This window comes from Phoenix dactylifera, chromosome 11 (assembly GCF_051530095.1).
Source record: "Phoenix dactylifera cultivar Ajwa chromosome 11, Ajwa_hap1_PhDact_Kaust_v1.1, whole genome shotgun sequence".
NCBI lineage: Eukaryota > Viridiplantae > Streptophyta > Magnoliopsida > Arecales > Arecaceae > Phoenix > Phoenix dactylifera.
Window position 1 is genome coordinate 17,323,757 of NC_143200.1, and position 8,671 is coordinate 17,332,427.

The following is an 8,671-nucleotide window of genomic DNA, read 5'->3' on the forward strand; positions in this document are numbered from 1 at the left end:
GGGCGGCGGACTGGGTGGCGGCGTATGTTGCGAGCCACTCAGGCGGCTCCCTATGGGTTGGTGAGGATGATTTGCCTGGTGCATTTCGGGACATTTTGTATGCAGACTCTTCTAGGTGCATTCGTACCTGTGTAGTATGAATCACCGTTTTTAGCAAAAAAAAAAAAAAAAAGGGATGACAATCTCATATTCAAGGAAAGCCCAACAAAGCGGCCCAAAAGCCTCAATTCTATCACTGCTTTCCTTAGCAAAGCTGACCTCTCGATGCAACCAACCTCTCTTCAAGGACATGGCCATTTTTTTTTATCATTAATTGTGCAACTCTAACCTCCATCTAGTTCACCAAAATAATTCATTTAAACTAGAAAAATAACTAGATTGTTTTGGTACGTCGGATATACCATACAATCCTGGTATACATCTACTTGAGTTTGCATACAATATATCGCAAAGGTGGCGAGCAGAAGAGAGAACGCGAAAGAACATGCCCTTATGGTTTGTGACAAAAGATGCAACCTAGTATACTGCACCATTAAATTCTCAGTAAATATGAGTCGATGATTGTAAATAAAAATTTTGAAATGTCACTTTGAAGTAGATAAGGGTCATTAACTATGGAGTTGGTTATCCAATTAATCATAAAGAATATGTCACTCGAAGAATTTGTTGTAACCACTGGACCAGTATGGTATCATGCAGTTAGTATCAATGTTTTTTGCTTGTTTTTCTTCAATAAACCGAGCTCAATGTACTCATCCTTTGTCCGGCCTCTGCTAAGGTAAGTATAAAGATTCGCAATATTAATGAAAACGAAGAATTTTTGAAGTACCTGGCCTCAGTTTTATCCTTGTTGTTTGCCTTTTGTTTGAGTTCAGATCATCATCCCAAAATTCGACCTTTTCTTGTAGCTCCTCTTGCCCAGCTTCTGTTAAGGTTAATAAATGTATTAAAAGATTACGAAAGTAAAGAAATTTTCTAAAGTACCTAACTTTGATCTTGTCTTTGTCATCTACTTTCTGTTTGAGTCTAGGTCATCGCGAGGAACTTTGACCTTCCATTGTAGTTCTTTTTGGCTCATATTTTGCTGAGGTCAATGTACACACTAAAAGATAATAATAACAGAAAGGAACTTCCAAAGTACCTGACTTCGGCCTTTACTTGCTTTTGACCACTTCTTGATTTGAGCATGGGTTGTCTTGCCAAGCTCTTCCCCTTGGGAGGCTTTAGCCTATCTTGGGCTCGGTCGGATCCTTTCAGGGTTCAGGTCCCAAAAATTCTAAGTGAGCTCAGCTGAAGGAAATCTCAAGTCGGCTTGGGGTGTCTCCTTTGTTGCAGCCCCGACATCCCTAGATTGAGATCCAGAAGAGATTCTAAGTGGGCCCAGTTTTCTACTAGGGTCGTTTCTATTTTAGAAAGGTCGGTTGGCACACCAAGTCTTCGGCGGCAGCCAATCTCCTGCTTGGGCTATTTACGACCAGAAGAGGTCGAGTGGCACACCAAGCCTTCACATGGGGGTCAGTCTTTTGCTTAGGCCATTTATGACCTGGTGATGTCGAGTGGCAAGCCAAGCCTTCGACGTGGGGGTCGGCTTTCAGCTTAGGCTATTTACGACCTAGGGAGATTGAGTGGCAAGCCAAGCCTTTGGTGCGGGAGCCGATCTTCTACTTGGGGTATTTACGACTTGGAGAGGTCGAGTGGTAGGACAAGCCTTCAGCGTGGGGACCGGTCTTCTTCTTGGGTCATTTATGATCTAGGGAGGTCAACCAGTAAGCTAAGCCTTCAGAGCGGGGACTAGCCTTCTGCTTGGGCCATTTACGACTTAGGGAGGTCGAGTGGCAAGCCAAGCCTTCAGCGCAGGGGTCGGTCTTCTGCTTGGGCCATTTATGATCTAGAGAGGTCGAGTGGCAAGCCAAGCCTTCAGCGCAGGGGTCGGTCTTCTGCTTGGGCCACTTATGATCTAGAGAGGTCGAGTGGCAAGCCAAGCCTTCGGTTCAGGGGCCGGTCTTCTGCTTAGACCATTAACGACCTGGGGAGATTGAGTGGCAAGCCAAGCCTTCGGCGTGAGGTTGGTCTTCTATTTGGGCCATTTACGACCTGAGGATGTCGAGTGGCAAGCCAAGCTTTTGGCATGAGGGCCGGTCTTGAGGGGGCCTCGGGCATCCCCGGGTGCCTTCTTTGTTGTGGGCCACACATCCCCAGCATGACTCAAGTCGAATACATTTGTTGTAGTCGTCCGATCTGAAAGACAGAAAAATGACAAAAAGATTTTTTTATTAGAGATAAGTTTGGAATACAAAGGTCCTCACTCATAAAAGGCACGAGGGTTGTCGGAGTTTTAGGCCCGTGGGATCAGAATGTTATCGAGGTGCCCCAACTTGTATGCTGAAAACCTTCAGTTGCTGGATTTCAAGCTTCTTTGAAGACTTAAGTCCTCTGATGAGCACCTCGTGCTTAGTTTTGTTGCCTTAGGTAGAGAATTTGAATTGAGGAGCGTACTCCATGATTACTTTGTCAAGGCTGATGAGTATGGGACCGGTCCCACTGCCCCTAGGCCCGACGACCCACCCATGTGCGGGGTCCATGGCCACTCGGTAGTCATCCTTTTGAGGAGCTCGATAATCTGAGGCACTTGGGGCCTCGACAAGTCCGCCAACAATGGTGTTGATGATGCCTACTGTCGTGCGATTGTCGATTGGCTCCGAGGGTGGTAGATCGAAGGTTGAAGCAGGTGCTTTTCAGTCCCATTGAGGGTGCACATATTGGTCAAGCCACCCGCACCAAATGAGTGCTTTAATTTCATCCTTGAGCTGAGCGCACTCCTTGATATCATGGTCGTGGTCTCGACGGAAGTGGTAGTACTTCTTTTGACCTCTCTTGGTCATCAGACCTTTCATTGGATGTGGAGGGCGTAGATAGCCTCGACCTTTGATTTTCATGAGGATTTAGGCCCTCGGAGCAGTGAGAGGAGTGTACTTTCAAAACTTCTGACGAGGGCTCTTGGGAACCCTCACTGCAAGCCCTTCTCATGTCGAGGTGAGACACTCCTCGGTTCTCTACGCTCCTCACATCCCCCCTTTCCTCCTCCGAGGGATCTTCTGTCTCCAGACTCGCGATGGGAGCCTATGGCTTTCTCCGCATTGGCGTACTTATCGGCCCGCACTAGCATTTCAGCAAAGTTGATGGAGAAGCGCTTTTTCAAGAAGAAAAGGATGCTTGACAACCACATGCCACTCTTCATCGCTAACATCGCAACCAACTTATCTAGGTTGCGGACCTCCAGGATCACCACATTGAAGCAGCTAACATAGTCTATGAGGGACTCTTTCTTCTTCTGCTTGATATAGAGCATTGCGTCCAAGCTGCGGTGCTATCTTCGGTTGCAGTCGAAGTGTGTCACGAAGAGGTAGAAGAGATACTTGAAGGAGTGCATGGAATTGGGCTGAAGCCCAAAGAACCAAAATCGAGCCGTCTTGCAAAGGGTCAGGAAACGCCATGCAAAGCACGGTGTCGGTGGCTCCATACAACATCATGAGAGCCTTAAAAATCTCAAGGTGGTTTAAGCGATTCGAGGCGCCATCATACATCTCTATCCGAGGCATCTTGAAATAAGGTAGAATCGGTTCCTCCATGATCCGCCTGGCAAAAGGGGGTTCCGAGGAGAGGTTGAGGTCGTTATTGGCCCTCGGAGCCTGTCCCATGACGGCCCGAATCTGCTAGCCCATTTTATCGATTCTCCGATCGAGGTCGGTATCCCGCCAGAATGGAGACTCAACACGGTAAATAGGAAAGAGTCACTAGAGGGAGCCCTCGCCGAAATGGAGGCTCAAAGTACGATATTTTTCATTCCGGCCAGGACTACTCCGCAGAGTACACTGACTTTGGTGAGACCGCTCCGAATCTCAGTGTTGAGAGTAGTGGCTGACTAGGCACATGTTGCATGCTGGCAACCGAGAGCGGTGGCTAGGCTGGCCAGATTTCGGCTGGACCGGCTCCAGTCGTGTTGCTGCCTGCTGCATGCCCTAGACTGTCATGGCCAGGGTTTACACCTATTGAATGAACTGGTCAAATTGCTTATTACCCACAGGTGCAACAGGCCGTTCTAGTGGAGTAAGCTCCGAGCTTTGCAACGACCCTCGAGAGGTCAGAGCGTGGCGTTGCGAAGCAGGCGATGTGCCGCGAGCTCCTCGTGTCTTCATGCTGGTTGTCTCTCCCTTCGATGGGTATCAATGTTGCTGGGAGATGGTGACCCTTCCTCTAGTGCCAATCTATTGTCACTAAAACCGGGTTGAGGTCGGAGACAGCTTGGACAATCTTGAGGTCGGCTGGAGACGAAACTGAGCATGCTGATTGAGGTACGGAGGGTGGTTCTCCTCTATGTGTGACTTACAAAAAGTCCACTTGCCGAAGAGTTTCCGGCGAGGACCCTCTAATGGCTAAGTCAGAAGCGGAAGGCAACAGTGTGGAAGAAAGAGAATTTCAACGGAATCTAAGCTCTATGAGTAATATTGCATGCATATCTGAGGTTCTCCGGGCTGCCCCTTATATAAAAGAGCCTATTTTGTCATTACTTGGTCTGACATGGCATGCAATGATGGACAAGTAACTACTGATGGTACGATCGAGGTGCGAGTGCTAGTTCGCATGGGTGGCGAGCAGCGCCGGTGGGGCACAGGCCGTGGTGCTGCCGCGACTATGGGCTGCCAGAGCTGTCGGTTGTTAGAATTGTCGATCTCATCAACACATATATTAATTGTTCTCCTTAGCTGATCGGCTCCTTGGCTTGGGCCGAAGTCGCTCACCTAGATTGGTAAAAGCCGATCGGCTCCTCGGTCGGGGCCGAAGTCGCTCACCTCGGTTGGTCGGCTACTTGGCTCGGGTTGAAACCGTTCTCATTGGTTTAAGTTCGGGGTCAAGAGGGCAGATCTGGCCCGAGGTCGAGGTGTTCAATATTTCTCCCAACAGAAAGGTTTTTGTTGGTACTTAGAATCTGGAGATAGAAAGAGAGGAGAAGAGACAAAGTACCAACTTCAAGAAAGTACCTCGTCTTGGAGTGGAGAAGGCCTGGTCGCAGTTGTGGTGGATGAGGACGTACGAGGAGGCAGTTCCTGACCTGGGAGGAGGAGAGCTTGGTGAAGCGGATGATTTCTTGAAGGGAGAGGGTCCTGTGGTGGAAGAGGCAGCTACAAACCTTCAGTGGAGAAGAGGAACGTGCGTTAGGAGAGAGGAGAGAGGGGGATGATGGGCGGGGAGAAAGGAGGTGGGGGCTTACGGCTTCAGGATCCGAAGTGGGCGGTGATGAGGTTGACGGCGTGTTCGAGGCTATGTTGACCTGCCATCGTTTCTTATGGAGACGTAGGTTCCACTTTAGGCCGCGGGTCAAATGAGCGCGAACGGAGCTGGGGACGAAGGGCTTAATACTCAAGATTAGCATGGTGTCCGGCAGTTTTCTGCAGATTTATATCTTAATAGAAGAAGATAAATTAGTAATTTCCCGGCCATTATAATTTTGAGATTCCAATTAAAAAAAATAGAATTTTTAATATATAATTGTAAATCGCAAAAGGGATTGTTGTGCTGAAATTAGGCGAGGTCGGAGCACAGTTCGGACAACCCTAAGGTCGGCGGGAGAAGAAGCTGAGCAGGCCGACCGTGGTGCAGGGGGTGGTTCTCCTTAGTGTATAGCCTGCAAAAAATCTACTTGCCGGAGAGATTCCGGCTAGAGGTCCTCTGATAACTAAGTCAGAATCAAGAGGCAACAATGTGTAAGGAAAAGGATTTCAATATAGTATAGACTCTATGAGTAATATTGCATGCATAACTGAGGTTTCCCAAGCTGCCCCTTTATATAGAGGAGCTCATTTTGTCATTATCTAGCCTGACGTGGCATACAATGATGGTCAGGTAAATGCTAGTAGTACAACCGAGGTGTGGATGCCAGTTCGTGTGGACGGTGGTCAACATCGGTGGGGCTAGGCCATGGTGCCGCCGCGACTGCGGACCTCTAGAGCTATCGGTTGTTAGGACTGTCAGTTCTTGTCGACACATATTGATTGTTCTTCTCGGTTGATCGGCTTTTCAGTCAGGGTCGAAGTCGCTTATTTTGGTTAGTCGGCTACTCGGCCGGGACCGAGGCCGTTCTCCTCTGTTTATGTCCAGGGTCGAAGGTATCAACATTTTTTCCAACAGGGATGTTTTTATAATTTATTTATTTATTTTCCTTCCAGGCGCCCAGTCCAAAAATTTAGACCAAGCAAAGGTTCAAAAATACTTTTGCAAAAATTAGTCTAAAATTCATTCAGGCCAATCTGGATAAAACTATTTAAGCTAAAATTCTAGGCTCGATCAAAAATTGATCTGAGTGACCCAAAATTCTTAGCTAGCTTGGTCCAAAGTACACCTGAAAGACTAGCGGCAGAATATCTTAATAGTAAATACTAAATAATCTTAATCAAAATCTAAGCATGAAAACATAGCTATAACTTGTGGATTAATTTTAAAGAAAACATTGTTGATAAATGAAGCACGACAAGGGAGAGTTTAGGCCCTGGTGAGGCCAGGTTCCAAGCCCGGGTTTCGAGCCAGACGTCAGTCTTGGACCCTGGTCGGGCCAAGAATTAAACCAGGCCCGGTCCAACATCGGGTCCAAAAGTTCAAGTTCGACCAAACAATCTCAGGCCTGGTCCAAGACCCGATACGAAGCCAGCCTGGCCCGACCAGTTTTGGACTGGCTTGGGCCATTTTCAGCCCAATTGAAGATGTAATAAAAAATAGATAGAATAGCCAATGCTGTGACTCACGGCTTGGCTGGTTGGCCCACTACAGTGATTTTACTTGTTTGAGTTGTGAGGGTTTTTTATATGAGTTATTATTGTCTTAATGTTGCCGTTCATAGAGTGCGAATATAATAAGTTGAGTGTTTGTTATTAGACCACATGGATGGAGGATTATTTTTATATGTTTTGTTGTCCTAATGTTGCATTCACAGAGTTCCAATGATAGGTATCCAATTGACATGGTCATCCAACTACATGTGGTGTTTTGCTGTTGGAAATTTACAGCTAAATTTCAGGGAAACGGATGGTGTGCGATACTTCTGAAGAGAGGCAAAGAAACATCCACTTTCTCCATTTTTTTTAAGGAAATAAATAGAAAAGAAAATTATAACTATTAAGTGGAATAACTAATAAATAGAGAGAAGTAGATGATATTTGGGAGGTTGTTTGAATAGCAGCAGGCATGAGCCATGCATATATCTGATATAAGGGTTATAGTGTTTGATGAATGGCTGTGATATTTTATGATTTAATACAAATCTTTATTACTATTTCTCTAGCAGACAGAGAGCATGCTAGACAAAGAACAAACAAAGAGTAAACTAATCAGTAGAAATGGTTGCATAAGGATTTTCTGGGTCAAATAGAGAATTGACATTGTATCAGCAAAGAATGAAGCATATAAGACTGAAAATATCAATATCCTTATATGATCATAATTCATAGCAGAACATCATGAGTAAATGAAATAAGCAATGATAAGTGAGATAACTATCCAACAGTTTGCCTGCTGAATTATTTCAGGTAATGACAATGTTGCTGTTCAAGCTTCGAAGAAAATAAACCTAATTATCAACATTATTTCAGGTAGTCTTTTGAGCTGATTCATTTTCTCATTAAGACATCTCCTGTAGCTGTGACTCCCTGTAAGCCATGCCCATGCCCGGGCAGAAAAGAATATAACCTAACATCACTGGCCAGTTTCTTCCCTCTGGAAGATTTAAGCGAATCTAGATAAGGAAGCCAAAAGCAAAAGATACAAAAAAGCCTAGTCTTTTTCCCCTACTATATATTTTAGCAGAGTTAGGATCGCCAGTCCCCAATTGTTCTAAACACCACAGTCAGAATTAATCAATTTTAACAAGAGCACCTTTAAAAATCAAAAAAGAAAGAACAGAGATCTCTGTCACAGTGAACATATTGAATGGTATGATGAATGTAGCTAGGTAATGACTTACAATGGCTCAATATAACATCCACATTGTACACATAATTAACCTTTTCTTTTTGGTAATACACATCAGTATACTTTCATAATAATATTTATTTTGATACTTTCTGAATATATCAAATAACATTATTTGGTAACAGCTAATAGAGTGTGCTGCAATAGCTATAATTATAATTCATCACTACCGTCATAACAAGTCATAATGGTTTTGGGCATTAGCCATTATTTGTGCACAACTTGTAAGATTGGAACCACAATAAATAGAGGCAAATAACATCATGATTGCTCCTGGCCAAAAATGGTTTGCAATTGGCCCCATGGGATTGTTTGGTACTGTATGTGTTCATAATTCATGAATTCATGCAGCCTTCAACATTACCCCTGAACAGGTTGAGACTGCTATCCGTTTTTGAGGCAAACCTGCCATATATCTGAAATTGAATCAGCTTCTGGACATCTTACGGCAATAGACGGATCCAATTGCCAGTATATCCACTTGATCTGATTTTATCTAGTATATCATGTACACTGCTGGTGACGTGAGAAGTTCAGTTTTGAGTGCTTGAAACAGTATGATGCAATGACATGGCACTGCTTCTAATTATACCATAGAATGAAATATATCAAATATTACTAACAGCTAGGTGTTACCATTGAGCAGTTTCCC